Below are 19,598 nucleotides of genomic sequence, written 5' to 3' on the forward strand. Positions count from 1 at the left end.
CCTGTCTCTAGAGACTCCCTCTCTCTTTCTACAATCCTTTGCCAAGTGATTTTACATCAGAAGAAAACATAAAATTATAATATGGAAGTGAAAAATGGCTGTCATTGCTTCAAGGGAAACCAAGATTTTATTTTAATATGTTCATGTAGCAAGACACTTTCTTTTTCCCCCTTTCTCCAGTGCTGTTGACCAGAAATTCATAACATTTTCACTTCTTTGTGTTATCTTTTTTTTTTCCCCGTTGTTTTCTGATTCCCCATCTGAGCTACATGTTCCCTGCATTTATTTCCCAAATAACTCCTGCTCGAGGGTGAATGGTTGAAAAAGCTTTTCCCTGAATGTTTTAAGAGTTATTTTACATCAGAGATTTCCTGTTACTCCACAGTTACACAGGCATTCCTGTAACACTAGGGAAGTTACATGTGAGTGCTCAGAAACTAACAATAGAAAAGAATAATAAATATATGAGCATATATTTTCTATAATATAATTATATAATTGTAACAACAACAACAAAACAACAAAAATAATAACAACAATAATATTATTAATAAAATAGTGACATATATTCCTTTTGATATATATTTGTATATTTTGTCTGATTTTTTTGACAGGTTTGAGACAATATGAATCACTTGAAGTATGGGATAATGAAGGTAAGAAAGTCATAAGTCACTGAAAAAGTAAGTCAAAATAAAAAATAAACTCTCTCTGAATTAGAAGATTTAGTTAATCAGCAAATAAAAATGGTCATAATTACTTGTGGTTACCAAGCCATTTGAAAAGAAATCTAGAGCTACAGTTATGCAAATGGCCTTACTTAAAACACCACCACTGTGAATTAATAAATCCTTATTAATTTTATGCATATGGAAATTATGCTACAACCTTATCTAAACCCATTGATGCATACTAGCACTGTTTACATTAAGAAGCTAAGATTTGGTATCTTACAGTAAAAATAGCAGTAAGAGCCACAAATGAGAAGACATTGAATTGGTATGAGAAATTGAATTAGTACTGTCCACAAATTCTGACTAAGCCGTAAATCAGAAAAGGAAACTAAATTGTACCTTGGTTTGTGCTCTATGATAACAAAATTATCCAACTGGTGCTGTTCAGAAATAAATCTCTGCAGGCCTTCCTGTCATGAATGTGTAAGCAAGAGGCCTTCATGGATATTTTTGCTGAACTGCACTGAATGCAGGACCCCTGGATGGGTACACTGGGGCTCTGGGTACCTCTGTTAGCAGTGACATCTTTTCCAGGCAATATTACTGAAGAGAGGAACTGGGACTGTGACATCTGCTTCAACAGTACTCCCATCCGGTCAGCTGCAGCCCAGGTTTTCTAGGTACGTTCTCCAAGTTTGATAAGTCACCCTACTTACTGCTGTTGGAAATGGCAAGTTGGATGATTGAAATCAGCCACCTGGAAGAAGCAGATACATTTTAATTTATTTTTTTAAAGAAGAGTTTACAGTGGATTAAAAAATTATACCTGTATATTTTGAAACATATGCACACACTTGGGTTAGAATAGGCAGATTTGTTCAAAAGCCTATTTATTTTTTCTTCAGAAACATTTGTAGTAATTTAAATTCCTGTTTTTAGAAAGAAAATCTGTTCTGAGGTTTGAGACTAAGGAGTAATTTAGTCCTGCATATACACCTGGGCAGTTAAACAATATGAGGCTGAGTGGGGACATACAGTTCCACTGGACTGTGTAAATCAGAAATTCACACACAGTGAAGAACGTGCTACTGGTGGATGACCAGGATTGGATTCTGTTTATATTCTACCTTTAATCCATAGAAAATATATCCCTGGCAGGTGGTACTTGGATAGAAGAGGTTATCCACATACAGTCATGTGCGTACGCACACACACACACATATGTACACACTCACAAACCAGGAATATTCAGTTTGAGTTGTATATAAAGGCAGGATTTTCAGAGTTGCCTGGGTTCTCTATTCTGTTCGGAAGCAGCCAAGTGAGTATTATATTTAATTAATGTGGAAAATTTCTGTGATGGTCAGATATGTCACACACAGGACACTAAAGCTGAGGGAGCTAGTGCTATCTCCTCTGAAAACTTCTAACTACATGTACATGGAGGAGGAGATTCATTTTAGGCATCTTGTATAAAACTGCCCAGGAATTTATCCAACATCTTTTATACAAGTGGAAATTGGTTCAAGTGAATAACAATTGAAATTTAAATATATTTTTAAAAAGACACCTTAAACCATATCCTCTTCTATTAGAAAACAGAACTACTACAATATGATACTGATGATAAAACATAATTCATGACCCAAACTTTTTGTGATAAATCTTTGGCAAAGACAATGATTATTGTGACATTCTATAAATAGAACAATAAGTAAAGAGATATCTAAGGAAATGTGAAGGATTTTGTAAAGAAGATGGTAAAACTTCATCCACTTTTTCATTTTTAATACAAGTTCAACCTTCTGAATCACTAATCTTCTCATACTGAATATTGTCTGGGTCTGTAGAGCACATGGAAACTATGACAAAAGGTATGATTTCTATTTCTGTTCTCATGTATATTTTTTATATCAGCAAAATAAATCTTTTTTCTGAGATTTTTCTACTCCTATGGGATAGTTTAAGGAATTTTTTAAAAAGAAAAGCAGTTTTAAAGGTATTTTTGGAAAGCATCAAGACATGTTAATAAAAGTAATTCCCCCCCACACCTTTGGCCATCTAAGAAGATTAGAAAAGACAGACAAGCTCTGAGAAGAGCATAAACTATATTTCTTTAGCTAAAAAAAAAAAAAAAATTAGATGTATTTCTGAACTGATCTTCTAGTCTGGTCTCCATGAAATATCATGATAGCTAATGCTTGGTAGTTGCAATTATCAGTAATGAAATTATTAGTTCTTTCTTGCTTTTAAGATAAAAAGAAAGATAACGTTAAAGTTATTGTTTTCTTTGCTTGCTGATGAAGCTACTTCCCACCTTTGTGCAGATATGTTCTTCTGAAAATACCAGGACAAACGAGTTATATTCTATATGCAGTGCTAGACTACAAATTTGGTGTGTGATGGGGAAAAATATCCTAAATTTCTTACATGCCTTGCCATATCTCTTTTCACAATACTCTGAGTTTTAAGGGTGAATGAAGTACAATAGGGATTATAACCTGAATTCATTCACAGAAGAAAGAAGGATAATGTAGTTACCAAGAATATTTTGGATGATTATTTTAAGATTCTATGATACATTCACTAAATGTTGTGTATGGAATCTTCTAGGCTAAGATAAGAGTCTATTTTCAAAATCTCCAACAGACACACTTAAGAAAGATGTAAATAGACTTGTCATGTTGTAATGTTTCATAAATATTTCATCTTTCTCTAGCTCTTTGTTCATTTTAAAACTCCTTAAATATTATTCTGCTGGTGTCAAGAAAGTAAGACATCATCCACTTTCCTCAGGATGATGTCTCCTTTCCTGTTACTATATGTTTTTCAGCTGTTCTGTAGGTGTCAAAATAACTCTTCCAGATAGATGCCATACAAGGGATTAGGAAGAAAAAAATTTACTCAATAATAATGGATGACTTGTGTTTAATTCAGCATAAACATACACAAGAGTGAAACAGTTTCAACGTGTGGGGAGAAAGAAGGGAAGAACACTGTGCAGGTTAAATAAGAGGCCAACCCACATGAAAAGGAAAATAAAGGTCAATTATTTAGTGAACCTTGATTATAAAAAAGGAAATTGTTTCTACCAAGCAACTAGGAGATTCTTAGCAAATTGTCATTGAAGAAGTCACAGGATGAAGCGTACCTCAAAACACAGCTCAGATAAATGAGACCAGGAGCATTTCTGCCCAGTTTGACCTGATAAGATTATTAGATTAATAGAGCAGTGTTAGGCTATGTAACGTAACTGCTGCTAGTCACACTTGCCAGAAGACATCTGGGACAGGAGGGCATAGGGGAACAGAGACCTTGGTGACAGCTATTAATGGCCCTTTGGCTTGGGAAAATCCAAAGAGGTTGGATAGGACTACATGATTATTGGGGTCATTGATGGCCTTTGCAGACAATCTAATTTAAAAAAATGTGAAAAGGAAAAACAATAGTCCCTTGGGAGGACAAACAGATATGGCCCTCCAACAGCATGCAGAGGTCTGAACATGAGAGGAAGCTGCCAGGGCCACAAGCCAGGGGTTGGGGACCTCAAGTGGTGGGACTGAGCATCATCGTAAGATCATGGACTCAGAATGGCTTGGGTTGAAAGGGTCCTTAAAGATCATCTAGTTAAAAATTCCCTGCCATGGACAGGGACACCTTCCATTACATCAAGTTGATTAAAGCCCTGTCCAACCTGGCCTTGAACATTACAAGGGAGGGGACCATGACCTCTCTGGACAACCTGTTCCAGCACCTTACTACCCTCACAGTAAAGAATTTGCTAATCTAAATCTACCCTTTCTCAGTTTAAAATCATTGTCCCTCATCCTATCTCTACACTCCTTGATGCAGAGTCCCTCCCCATCTTTCCTGTAGCCCCCTTTAAGTAGTGGAAGGCTGCTATAAGGTCTCCCTGGAACCTTCTCTTCTGCAGACTAAACAACCTCAACTCTCTCAGACTGTCCTCATAAGGGAGGTGCTCCAGCCCTCCAATCATCTTTGTGGCCTTCTCTGGCCCCACTCCAACAGGTCCGTGTCCTTCTTATGTTGGGGGCCCCAGAGCTGGACACAGCACTGCAGGGGGGGTCTCATGAGATCAGAGTAGAGGGGAAGAATCACCTCCCTCAACCTCACAATTCTCTTGATGTAGCCCAGAATGCAATTGGCCTTCCAGGCTGTGAGTGCACATTGTTGGCTCATACTCAGTTTTCTATCCTCTACTATTCCCAAGTCCTTCTCCACATGGCTGCTCTCAACCCACTCATTGCCCCACCTGGATTTGTGCTTGGGATTGCTTCTACCCACATGCATGACCTTGAACTTGACCTTGTTGAACCTGATGAGGTTTGCATAGGCCCATCTCAAGTCTGTCCAGGTCCCTCTGGATGGCACATCCCTTCCCTCCAGTGTGTTGACAACACCACACAGCTTGGTGTTGTCAGTGAACTTGTTGAGGGTGCACTCGATCCCACTGTCCATGTCGCCAACACAGATGCTAAACAGCACTGGTTCTGATGCTAACCCCTGAAGAATGCCACGCAACTAGAACATCGAGCCATTATGACAGGTAATTATATTGAGCTCAGAATCCTTCCCCCCTGGGATTCTGGTTTGTGGGTGCTTACTGTAGGTGTTTTTCAGGATAGAAATCTCTAAACACATGGTCATTCCCTTTCAGGGAGTTAAGAAAGGTCATATGTATCATTGTCTGTTGTGATTGTGTTCCTGTGGCTCTGCATCACTTAATTCCCTTTCGACAAGAGTTAAGGATAAGGAACTAGTAAAGAAAACCAAAACCAGAAAAAAAGATGACTCTCTACTAACTACCTCATGAAGCAGTATAAGGCCCTGAAAAAGAAGTAGAGGAGTCCAAACTTCCCTGCACATAAGATCCGATCTCTCTCTCTTAACTGTATTGTTCTTAATGTGTAGTGTTTGCTAAGTATATTTAGCATATCTTGTAGTATTCAGTGATAAAGGCACACACAATAATAAAGGGTGATTGGTGGTGTAGTGTGTCACTTTGTTTCGCACTAAAACTGAGCATCCATTTGCCATTGGCATGAGACTTTCCTTCCTTGACACCTTCTTCATGAGATGGTGGCAGCTCCATGATATTGGGTGGTGGCTGACAGCTGCCCCCACATGTGGCATCACATCATACACTGGAACCCAACACTTGTGCACAAGTGAAGGTCAGCTAGTGGTCTCAATTTTGCTGGAGCAGACAGCACATTGTTCTAATTAAATGAACTAATTACCATAAATAAATCACATTTCATTCTTATTGGAAAGCTTATCAGGCAGTACTATTATAGCCTTTCTGTTTGGGCCTGAGAACCTTATCTTCCCAGACCATGCTCCTGAAATATAATGTACCTTTTTGGGTAGAAAAACTCATTCCAAGGTTCGAATGAGAATTAGATTCACAAGAGTAATACCAATATTGTAGTACTCTTGAATATGAAATGTGATTTTATTATTTCATGACTCATGATAAGGAGAGTAAAAGACAGCACATAACAGCAAAAATATCTATAAGCCTACTTCAATATACAGTATTTTTAAATAAAATATATAGTTCCTGAAAGATGTCTGCACATTTTCAGTCACTAAGCTTGAATACAAATTTTTTATACACAAGGTAGAAGACTTAAAATAAGAGTACTGTTTCAGAGAAAAGCGTGAACATTATTGTTCATTAAGGATTCATCCATTGCTCAGTAAAACATTACCCTATATTATAAGAATAATGCATCCCAGGGTTCACACTCTGCCTAAACTTATTAATGTTTTAATATTATATTTATTATAATAATTTTATTTTTTTTCTGGGCTAGTTTCTGGGTAGATAATAAAAAATTAATTATGATGTATACATGATCCATAAAAAACACAAAATGCTGTTTGAAAGGTTTGGGTTTTCCTTGCTACTGATCTTTTGGCCAAATGTTCTACATGTGCCAATAAGCACATTAAGAAGTAGGAAACTGTATAGTATAGTACTATAAATTTAGCTCATTATTTGCCGACTATTATATGCATTATGTTTAAATTCTTTTTAGAAATGGTGGAATTAGTACTAAGTCACACAGAACTGTCTGTCTAGGATTTGCTGTCTAGTTATCAATCTATAGAGTGCAGCCTTTTACCAAACAATATCCTTTATGTAATAGAAAGCTGTAATAAAAGAAATGGTCCTCTTCATTATAAAATATGCAGTGCATTCCAGTTAAACAACTTGTAATATATAGAAGCCAGATGCTCAGTCCCTAGCAGTATGCTGAAAGCAAAACCTAGCTTTCTTTTAGACATTGATACCGTAGTTTGCTTTAACTCAGGAACTTGCTAGCCATGTATTAACCATAAGGACTTGATTACAGAAATATTGCTATTTAAATGATGCTAGCAGAATTATTTTACCATTTCCATCCTCCATGTTCAAGTCAAAATAAAGGTGGAACGGAGTCACTACAGTGCTTCTGTATATATGAAGCTTATAAAATCTTTATAAGCAATCATGCCGGGTATATCTTAGTATGGATAAGGCCTAATTGGTATTCCTCTAAATCTTTGCAGTCTCAAAGGTGATTAATATGTGGCTGTGCTATGAATAATCCCATTTACCTATTGTGTGCATAATAATCTTGTTCATGCAGTTACTGGGTATACACCTAATGAAAAGAAATTTCAGGGGATTGTCTTTATGAAGAAGAATTGACATGGCTGTTGGCAGAGTAAATCCAAAGACAAAAGTTACGTTGTGTATTTGAACAATGTATTCAAGATGCAGAATAAAGATATGACTGAGAACAAGGAAAAGTTTTATTTTTGTTTCTGTCTTGAGATAAGTAATAAGGTCAGCCCTACTTTTTAAGCTTCAGTGAAGGACTATGACAAGTAAGGGAAAACCATTTAAAAGTAGAATCTTCAGTCATACTTAGTAAAATTTTTTGGTCTGTAAAGAAAGAGAAGGAATATTAATAATATGTGGGCTATTCATTATATTGTTCAAATTTTGTTTTGAAGCTAGTTTAGGTGTGCCTAATCTCCAAGAAAAATTAATGGAGATGTACTGTCTAAACATGTTTTTCATTAATCATATGAAGGCTGACACTGTTGAAAAAGCTTTGAAGACAGAACATAGAGAAAAGGTTGGAATACCCTCTTCTAGTTGACATTACTGATTTTCAGTACATGAATGAGACTTTATTTCAAGGGAAAAAGATGTGTCTGATACTGATAATAACAGGAGTTTGCCCATTCCATCAAGGGAATTGAATATATGCAAGGAAAGACAACTTGTAGCATTTTATAACTAAAGCAAGAAAGACTGAAAAGGAATATGAATGACAACAAGAAAGATTTATTCAAGTTCTTCAACAGCAAAAATATAAACTTATTACAGGAGCCCTGGTGACAAAGCACACAAAATGCTGAGGTGCTCAATGCTTTCTTCTCCTCAGTCTTTACTACTAAGACTGGCCTTTAGTAATCCTAAAGCCCCTAAGAGCAGATGGCAAGTTTGGAACAAGGAAGACTTACTCTAGGTGAAGGAGGATGAGGTTAGGGGAAATTTAAACAAAGTGGGAATACACAAGACTGTGGGTCATGATGCAATGCACCCACAAGAGCTGAGGGAGCTGGCCCATGTCATTGTGAGGTCATTCTCAGTTATCTTTGACTAGAAGAGAAGAAATGCCACTGCTGCCTTCAAGAAGGACAAGAAGAAGGATGCAAAGAACTACAGGTCAATAAGCTTCATCTTGGTTGCGGGAAGCAGATGGCACAACTCATCCTAGAAACCATTACCAAATATATTAAGGATAAGATGGTGATTGGAACAGTCAGCATGAATTTACAATGGATAAATCATGTTTGACCAACCTGATAGCCTTTTACAATAAGATGACCAGCTTGGCAGATGAGGAAAGAGTAGTATATAATCTTCATCTTGACTTTAGCAAGACTTCTGACACCGTCTCCCACAAGATCTTCATAAACAAACCGGTGCAGTATAGGTTAGATAAATGAATAGTGAAGTAGATTGAAAACTCCAAGTTGGCAGGCTTAAAGGGCTGTGACCATGAACATGAAGTCCAAATGGAGACCAGTTAGTGGTGGTATGCCTCAGGGGTGGATACTGTGGCCGATACTGTTTAATCTCTTTATTAATGACCTGGATGGACAGGTTAGAGAGCACCCTGAGGAACTGACATATGATACAAAACTGGGAGTCAAAACTTAGTGGTCTCCAGAGGTACCTTCTAACCTCAGTGATTCCACGATTATGCCTTGAAGACATACTGCTGTAGGAAAAAAGCTCTGAAGGAAAGAAAGTAAAAATCAAATGCACTTTACTGCTACAGAAAAAAAATGGGTCTAAAAGGTCTTGAATAGCTACAATTTAGAATTGAAAAGGGCTCATAGATCATAATATGAAAGACACCCTAGACTAGCTATTTCATTAAAGAATCAGGATGATGATGATATGGGTACAAAAAGTAAACTTCCAAATTTCACCTACTGAATCAAACCAATAATGTGATTACTATAATGGAAGCCCAAGTCACTAAAACCACATGAATTCTTTCATTTTCATGCTTGTAGTAACACTATAACAGTTCTACTTCTTCTTAAGTACTGTGGTTTAAACCAAGACAAGGCATTTTTTTAATCAAGAAACCCTTTTTTTGACAACATCTTGCTATAAAAGAAATCACATTGGTTAAGCTGTAATTTTGTTTTAAATCTTTCTATAGTGAGAAAGCTAAGTAATTCTCATTCAAGAACTATAGTATCACATAATTACTACAAGAAAAGTATTTTGTCTGAATACATTTTCCCTGGTTATGGGTTGAGTGGTCTATAAATCTTTTCCTTACAGATTTGAATTTTTCCATCTATACATCAATTATTGAACAAACATTAACTAGTAATAAGTGTGCTGGCTTTGTCTGGAGCACATGTAAGACATACATTAAGAAACTCCTCACTTTATTACTTTACTTTTTGCTCAGACCTTTACTGTTGCTTGAATATTGACACAAAACTTATGTGATTATAGGCAAATCAATCAATTTTTAGTCAGTCACATTTTATGTAATTATTTTTATTTCATCCCTTCCTTTTAAAAAGCGATAAACCACCCACAGACATATATACTGACTCAAGAGCATGAGGAAAAGAAGTTAAGGTGCAAAATTATTTGAGATAATGATAAATGCATATGATTTCAGAACATGTAATCATCTAATATTATGGAAACTTACTACACATTTTTAAATTTGTAGACAAACATTCTTTTCAGATCATTCTTGTATAATATAAAATCTTATTAGAGCTTCCCACTAGAATAAGAATTTCGGTGAAAACTGCATTTTTCATGCCTATTAGTCCATCTTTAAATTGTGTTATAGGTTAGCAAATGGGTGACTGGTTTGGAGGTCAGCAAGTAATCAAATTTATAATGTTAATTAAATATCTAACATGTTGCCAAGAAACAATCTTGTATGATTATCATCCAGAGGCTTGTGAAAGATGTACACTGCTGAATCTGATATTTTTTTATATGCTCTGAACTGGAGAACCCTGCTCTACACAGCAATATTAGATGGAGGGAGTTTAATTAACTCTAGTGATCTGTCCAGAAGTCATTGTGTGTGGAAATGGAATTAAAAGAATTACTAGGCTATTTTCTCTGATCATAATCAATTAATACTTAGACGTGAATATTAGAAATAACTAATCTGAGAGCAAGTAAATTACATATAGAAAACATCCCTCTGTCTGACACTGATTAATTTCACACTCAAAATTGTTCATTTGACTCTGAGTTGCAAACAAAATTGAAGAATCTGTAAATGACAAGTTGTGATATGCCATTTTTGTTTTGTTTCTAGCTATTATCTTTTTCTTTTTTTTTTTTTTTTTTTTTTTTTCCCCACAAGAATGCAATATTTGAAAGCATCCAGTGGCTTTTCTCATAATCCAAGCAGTAACTCTAACAACCATGGGGTGGGCTTTTCTATACTGTTATTTACAGATCTGCAAGAGTATATCTGCATTCTCAGTTAAATGACACAGTTGTTTTGTCCTCCTGTCTCTGCTCTTACCAGTCAGACTCTGCTGCAGCTATCCTGAGTAGATGAACTAACTACTCAGATTAAACTGTTAGGATGTAATGATGGCTTGAGAGTTTGCTGAGTGGAGTGCTCCCAAAGTCAGCAGGAACAGACTGTGTGTCTAATGTTGTTCCTCTGCTCTTCCACTGTCCCTACTTTTTCCCAGAACACCTCATGTCTTAGAAGGCCTCTAGATAAAATTGCATTACACAAAAGCCACTCAGCAGCATGCTGATATAAATTCCAACGTTTCCATGCTTCAAAGTTGTATTATATTTTCTCATGCTTATTTTTTATTATTAAAAAGAAAGTATCCTAGGGATGTTAAGTGATAACTGAGACCTCAGAGAAGACTGCATTTCTCATTTGGCTATGCCAGGAAAGTGAATATAGACAGTTTTCTCTGCAGCAATACCAGGATGTGGCCAAAATATCATTTGCTTTCCTTTACTCCATACACCTAATACTTTACTTGGTTTGCTTGTTCTTTTCTTTCTCTTGATCTCAATTCACAAAATGCAATGATGTCCTAGATTTTTCCTTGTTGCCCTTTCTGTTGGTTTGAAATTTGGCAACAGAAAACAGGCAACAAATCTTTTAGGGTATGATTTACCATCTATGCATCCTTCTCTTTTTCTTTTACAAAATAGGACATAAACAGATATAGTTTAACTAATGCTTCCTTAACAGTCATTCTGAACACTTTTGAAAGATGTCTACAGAAATTTAGAAGCCTCCTAGGTTCCAATTTGTTTTTTGTCAAAAATGCAGGTGAAAGAAACTTTTCTGCAAAATTCTATTATATTTGAGATTGTGTTCACCTGCATGAAAACATAGTCTGGTCCTTCTGGCCAAACAGAAAGCCTGTGTTACAGGAAAGTGTTTAGGTATTGTTATTGGTTAGGAAAGAATTGTTTGGGGACAGAAACAGTTACAGTGCTCGCACTGGAGACTAATGTTTTGACTGTGTTTCTACAAAGATGTTAACATTATTCCTAAGAGAGAGAAAGCAGAAGTGCAGATTTTAATATTTTAATATGTTAAATATACAATTTATGAAATAACCTAATATAGCATAGCCATAAGGATTTTAAAGGACTTTGTTTTTTAAAAAAAGTGATTGTGTGTATATGGGCAAGAGTTTATCCAGGAAGTTTTATTTGAAGAAGCTGAAAAGTGGGATTATTTTAACCTAACTGTTTACAGTGGCCATCATCTTTCCTGATTGTCATCTGCCTTCCTTAATCAGTCCTCTATCCTTCTGCAATTAAAGGATTTTTTCAAGACATCACAGAGGCTGAAAATGAGTAGGAATTATTCTCTGTGAAGATTATCATTCTGTACTGGAATAATTTATGATCTAAAATGGTAACCACTTCTGAAAATCAAATTATTATATTTTTATGCTTAAGAATTCAAGAATTTCATAAAGATATATTACTAATAGGAACCAAACCTGGCAGTTGTTTCTCATCTAAAGTCATTCATAACATCATTTTAACCACAAGAGAAGACAAACTGTGCTCCTACAGACCTATCCTGATATTAAGACTATATGAACAATTTCTGGTGGGGTAAAAACATATACAGAGGTTGTAACTAAAGAGCACAGAATGCCATTGATGTCGATTCTTACTTAATCATATAGACTGAAACAAACAAATCACTGAAAGATGACACCATTATGCTTTGTATTCGAAATGTTATAAGAATATGACAGGAACTTTTGGTATACTTTTACTGTTAATTAACAATAAATGATTGGCTTATAACACAGTTCCATTCTACTGTTTAAAAGATATAAAGAATTCCCAATACAATGTTGCTTTGGGGCACTACATAAACACACTGCACAATACTTTTTTTCAAGAGTTTAAGGAATTTTTTTATTTTTTTTTTTGTAATCCTAGTCTATTTGAAGCCGAAGTAGTTATTTATAATAGCCGCAGACAGTGATCAGCTCATCAGAGATGGCTGACAACCCTTGTGAAGTGAATTGTCTAACAAGCCAATTAATGACAGATTTCAAGGAACTTATTGTTTAAATAGACTACATGTTCAGTAGCCATGAGATCAGTCTTTTTTAATTCATACTTGACTGAAGTGCAAAAGGAGGTCTTTTATGCAAATATGGAGTTCATGGACAAACATTCTGTGGAAGCTCTCTAAGTAAAAGCAAGACCTTTTGGAAGGATTGCAGTTAAGCTCAGTATATTGCTCTTGATATAATGGGACTTCTTGCCACAGAAGAATCAGAAGTTCTCAATTAAGCTATATCAAATCGGCTAATTAATGATGAATAGAAAGAAAAGAGTGGCTGGAAGAATACTCCTTCCCTTCACATGAAGCAAAAACTGGAAGGGTGTGCAATTTGTGCATAAAATACATGTCTGAGAATGAAAAGAAAGACACTAGGCAGAGCTGATTTCTGCTAGGTTTTTCAACAGGTTGACCAGTTATTGCTTCTCTAGTAAGGGACACATCATTTTTACTGATGTTTATTAGCTGATAAGAGGTAATTTGAGTGAACTATTCATAGTTTATGTTTTAAAAGGGGCAGGGTTACAAACACTTCCTCCAACTTATATTCTTTCCTTAAAAATAGCTAAAAAAATGGAGGGACAGATGAAAAAATAAAAAGCCATTTCCAAAAAAGCCACTCTCAAATCCCAAAATACACCCAGCACAAACAAAAAATGTCACAACCAAAATCCAAAACACCCAAACCCAGGTACTAATTTTAGGGCCTGTATTTACCTAACTAGCACTTACTAGTTCATTGTAACACCATGTCTGTGAAATACTTATATCCACATATATATATGTATACGTATAAATACAGAAGTATATATAGTATATATAATATATATTATATATACACTATATATATGTAGAAGTGTGTGTGTGTATATATATGCACATTCCCATGGAAAAAGACATATTCTGCCTTCACATATGTTATCCAAGTGTTGTGGTTTTTTTCACTCCACTTGTAGTGCAGTGAGTCAGTTATGTTTTCCAAGCAGGAGAAAGCTTGTTACTGATGAACAAACATATTTATGCTTTGGTAAGACATTGCACATTTGGCTATTGATATTAACATGGTCTGGAAGCTTTATTAAACCTAGCAAATTGTGGGTTTTACTAGTTTTATAGTTGATCCTCAGCTGGATGTTGGAGACAGATGAAATCCAAGGTGGGAGAAAATGAGAATATGCACAGATCTTTCTAATACAGAGCCAGGGTGAAGCTGCTAGTAGACCCAGGACTATGACTTTGTGGCACAGCATGCAGCATATCTGCACGTCAGCATAGACTTCCATTCTATCATGGGGACTGCACATGACTTGGAAAATTGCTGATATTTCTTTTTCCCAATTCTAAAGAGAAAGTATACTATTAGTAACTGTAGACTTCTAGTGTGTGCTGTGACAATATCTTTGAATTTTGTTCTCTCTGTCTATCTCAGGTTTCTTTGGTGGATTGGAGGGTTTTACAGCCATAAAAACAGTAACTGAAAAGTGTCACCATCTAACCCGAAAAATCATAAATATTTATTATTATGTCACAATAGAATAAAATCATTATATACTGATTTTCTATTTATCTTCACCAGGGAAAGTATAATTTTATTCCCTATGCTGAGATTACCACTCTCAGCCATTATGCCAGATACTTTAGTAACAAACAAATAATACCTCCCTCAGGGAAAAGGTAGATGTTTCATGGTTTTGTGGTAGGAAGATGGTGCTTTCTACCAACACTACAAAAGCCTAATATCTTTAAATTGGACCATAACCCAAAGTGAACCATGAAAAGAGGCTGCACAACCTCAGTTATATAAGTAACAGTGTAATTTTCTATTTAGTTCTGCACTGTTGTTTTTCTTAGTGGTTCCATAGTGCCCTGCACAACTCCTTTTATGAAATGCCTCTTCCCATCATATGATGGGATGATTTGTGAAAAATACGAAGAATATAATCCAAGGTAAAGATAAATTTTCATAGATATCTAATCAATCCACCTGAGGCTTTCATAGCTATCCGAAATAACCTGTTTTGTTTTGTTTTGTTTTTCAAGGAAAACAATGATATTAAATCCAATAAAATTAAATTTATTTATTGGAGAAGAGTAGTACCTATTAGTAAATTTTAAATATTTAAGGATAAGATTTCAGTTATGATTACAAGAAAATTAGTTCTTAAAGAAGTCTCCTGGAAAGGCTGGAAAGCATGTTCTCTGCACTTCTGCTTTTGGGAGATGCCTCTGATGCTGGTATCAAAGGCCTGTTATAAAAAGCAGCATGTCTAGAAGCGTGGCTGGTAGGCTCACAAGAACAAGACACACTGTTATCATGTTTTGTCTCTAGTATACATTCCTCTGCTTTTCTATTGTGTTAAAAAGTCAATTTACTGATGAGGTCTAACATGGATCTATTCTCTACGTTGTTGACTTTCATAAAGCCAATGAACAAGGGTATTGAGACTCAGTATACTTTATCTGAAAATATATACATACCAGGAAGTGTATTCAAGCATATTCTGTCTTTCAGCATAGTTCAGACTTGCTCTTCTGCAAGGCAGTGAGGTGAGGAATGAAGGAAAATCTTTACTGATCCTTTGTGTTCTCTCCTTTTGTAAAGAATATGTTAAGGGTCACTGAGGTGACTTTTTTTTGCCTCATCTCCCAGTGAGATATATTACTTTGAGAAAAGTAGGAAAGACAAGTATTCCCAGAGTGGATTCTTGCTAAAAAAACTAGAAAACAAACAAACAAAAAAACCCCACACAAAAAAAGCAAAACAAAACAAACAAACAAACACACACACACCCCCCTCCAACACACACACACGCACAAAAAAAAACCAACAACAAAACGACCAAAAAAAGTTACTACTTGGTCTTACTTTGAAAATTGATTATTTAAACTCTGGTGACCATGTTAATCTGTATGTGCCTAGCACTTTGGTAGTCATTGTATGTGTTCAGAAAGTTCTGTGATATCAGATACCTCAAAGGTCCATGTGACAACTAGTAGAAATTTATTTACAGATGTAGTTTTGGACGTGATTCTTGATAATTGAATTTGGAAACCTAAATGTCTCTGGCTAAATGATCTAAAAAATGGTACTAGAAGGCTGAAAGTTAAGGTAGAAATGTTCAGAACTCACACAATTTTTTAAGGAACTATTTAAGAGTAACATATTAGAGGCACAGATGGTTTGTACACATCTGAGAAAAAAAAAATGCAGTTAACTAGAGTTAAACCATCTTCTCTTTAAAAAGACGAGTTCTGGCCATGCCAATTGTAATGTAAACACAACATGTTATAAATGAAACTAATAGCAAGTCATCAGATAAGACACACAGTTACTTAGACATGGTGATGCCTACTGTAATTATTTTATAGGTGATTGCAGTCTTCCCATGTACTGACAGGATGAAAAGGAAATTAAACAGAATAATGAATTATCTGCTACAGAACACTAGTTCCATCCTGCTTTATGGGCACAGTGAAATGTAGTAGTCCATCATGGTTTCCCTTATTTGCCCTCAAGGTTAGGATCACATATTTCCTAAGGTGTTTTCCTTGCATAATGTTTCAGGTAAGTCCTTCAATAGACATCATTAACTCACTGCTCAAATCAGTTTTCCTTGGACTTGCAGACTTAATTACTCTCTATAAATAAAAACAGTTTCTCAAAGCATTCTATGATATACTTTACAACAATTCAAACTTCAAAATAACTTGAAGCCATTGGACTTTCTTACCCCACTGTTGCAGATTTATTGTGCTTTACTCAGGAGGTCATTATGACAGAATTTGTGTATTTTGATACTTAATATTTTCTATAAATCTTAATGTGTAATTCTGTAAAAGAGTGGCTTCTTGGGATTTTGCTACAATATAAGAAATTAAACATCTGAGTACTCTACAGCTTAATCATGACTAATCAAGTGACTTTCAAAGTGGATGTATGAGACTGTTCCAAATATTTCCTCTCAAAAAGAGCTTCCAGATTGTGTAGTTATTATTCTAGAGTACAGTCTTGGGTATTTGGAGATATATACACCTTTTAGATCTGTATAAACACTCAGAAAGGTCTATATTAGTATTCTCTTTTCTAAATGATTCAAAGTGGAACTTTGAACGTGTGCTATGTGAGCACCCATGGTTACAAGCTTTTTTTCTTTTTTTTTTTTTCCTGCAACTGTTGAGTTTTCTTATGATATGAAGCTGATGGAGCAAATAAATGACATGTAAGTGATAAGATTTATTTGACAGACAGCTAGGACTTCTGTTTGCCCACACAGGTCTTGTCTGTGAGATCAGTCTCTAACTACCACTTTTCTCATGATTACTTTGGTGAATAGCTAAGCTTCTGAGATAAGCTTTCAAATTCAGATGTAACACTATACAGACAGAGTAGTATGCAGAAGGAAAAACGAGTCCCTAACTTGGTTGACTGACCAGATGATTATGCCATAATGCAAGCATTGGTACACTGGATGTTTTTTTTTATATATATATATATATATATATATATATATATGTAAAAAATTGGATGTTTATAGGCAAAACAAAGGCTTTAAAAGGAAGCCTGTGTTCAGACAGTATAAGGTCAGAAGTAATTATCATTGTAATGTAACAGGTAGACACTGAACATGCACAAGTGTTTTAACATCCAATTGCCTCATGAAACACCATGTTTTCTTTCCACTTACGGCTCTGGCATCTGGGTGTTGTATCTTTAATGCTTCCTTTTGACCCTGCTGTCAGTTTCCTAATGTCATTGTCACTGGTTGTTTCTCAAATGTACTTCTTCTCCCTGCCTCTTCTTTCACTCTCAGATTCACAAAGAAACTCTCTGGAAGGAACAAATAAGGTGTAAGTCTTAATTTATAATTTTTTTAGTGCAACAAAATTATGATTCCTTAACTCCTGTCTTCTCAATCCTGTTGTGTCTTTAATATGAAAACTGGCCTTGTGCTTCATATGAAAAGATGTAAAAAACTGGAACACTTTGGAATACATTGCAACAGATTGGCTTCCTGGTGTTTTGATCCTTTTCCTTCTTATTTTTGATCTGCAGAGATTTATGGTGATTTTGGGGGTGCTTTTGCATGATATTGACCTGTAAATTTATCTTTGCCACATGAAATTTCATTGCAGAAATCTGGGATTTACTAGTCATCAGATGGGAGAGATGAGAGTTTTATATGAAGTTTTCAGCAACAGTGGAGCTATTTAGGCAACAGTTTACAGTTGTAAGCTCATTTCTAGGGAAGAGTATGGAAAGAACACTGGCCTGGCCTGCAATATTCCTGACCAAACATCTGACACAAGGCACTTTGCTAGCTATTCTCAGAGTATGATGCGGGGAGAACTGTAAAGTTGGGATGAGGCACACGTGTGTACATTTGTATACACGACTGGTTTTTACTAATTTAAAAAAGGTAGAAGGAGAGTATTGAAATGGAATTGGGTATTGGTGAGCTACAGGTAGGTTACAAATAAATTAAGTTCTAGTATCTTCAGCTGTGGTACGAATACTGAGGTCAAAGTAATGTGAAATGTGAAAGAAAACCTGCATATTTTAAGCTCTTTAGTGATGTAATATGTAACGCTCTGTCTGTAAATTTAAAACAATGAGATAACAAATCTGACTTTTCAGCCCGGGCATGTCTGTGCACAGCCAGCTGGTGAACATGAATTTGCAAATAATGTACTGTATTGTGTGAGGAGTAACTCTGAGACGTACAAGGGAAATAAATTTGGGTTTCAGGAATGTTCGGTTGCCAGCTGGCTACCAGAGATCATTGTGCCCTGCTCCATTTTTTTTGGTGAAATCCTTGGAAAAAACTCTTCTAGAAGGAAGACACACTTAAAATTCCAGTGGTTGCACCATGTTATCTGGTTACATGTCAGAGATAAGTATGCAAATGAAATTTAAAGAACCTGAAAAACCTTTCTAAGTCTTCAGCTTTGCAAAGAAAATGTAAAGCTTTTATTTTATGTTATTTCATTTCATTTTATTTTATTTGCTAAACTAGTAAAAACTTCAAGTCAATTATAAGTTAAAATACCATAGTTCAGAGGATAAAGAATTAAAATCTTGTTGATAACTGAATAAGAGAACTGGGGTTGTTTTAAAGTTGTTGGAGTTGAAAAGATGGAAAAAATGTTTTATTTCTATGGGGAAAACTGAAATTAAGTAAGTGAAAGGGAATGGGAACCTGTAATTTTTTGAGTTACCCACAGCATAATAGCTCTGAATAAGTCAGGCAGATCTGAGTTTACATTTAAAAGTCTACATTCAGAAACTGAACTTTGCAGTAACCTTTATTCTTAGAACATGTTATTCTAGAGATTAACATCCTCCAAATGCAGCAAAGCCTTCTATAACAGAAAATAGATTTAGTTCCATGATTCTGTAGTTAACCTGCAGCAGTAAGTTTTTCTGTCAGTGTGGTCAGCATTCTCTCTCTTACATTTTATAAAATCTGCTCTGAAGTTAATGAAACAGATGAATTCCCTTTGTCTATCCTGTCTGATTTCAGTTATTTATTACTTGGTGATTTTGGCAACTGTAATAAAGTAATTAGGAAAGAATCAGCCGTAAAAACCTAAATGAATTTAACTTTATTGGACAGTATAAGAGAAGAAATAGCAATAACTTTTCTTTGGCAGAGGAAAAATGCATTTAAGTAATTGAATAAAATTTAGTAAAGTTTTTTTTGCTAGCTGGTATATCTGTAATGTCTGAGCTTTTTTTTTAATTCTAAAAATTTTGAGAAGT

This window comes from Athene noctua, chromosome Z (genome assembly GCF_965140245.1).
Source record: "Athene noctua chromosome Z, bAthNoc1.hap1.1, whole genome shotgun sequence".
NCBI lineage: Eukaryota > Metazoa > Chordata > Aves > Strigiformes > Strigidae > Athene > Athene noctua.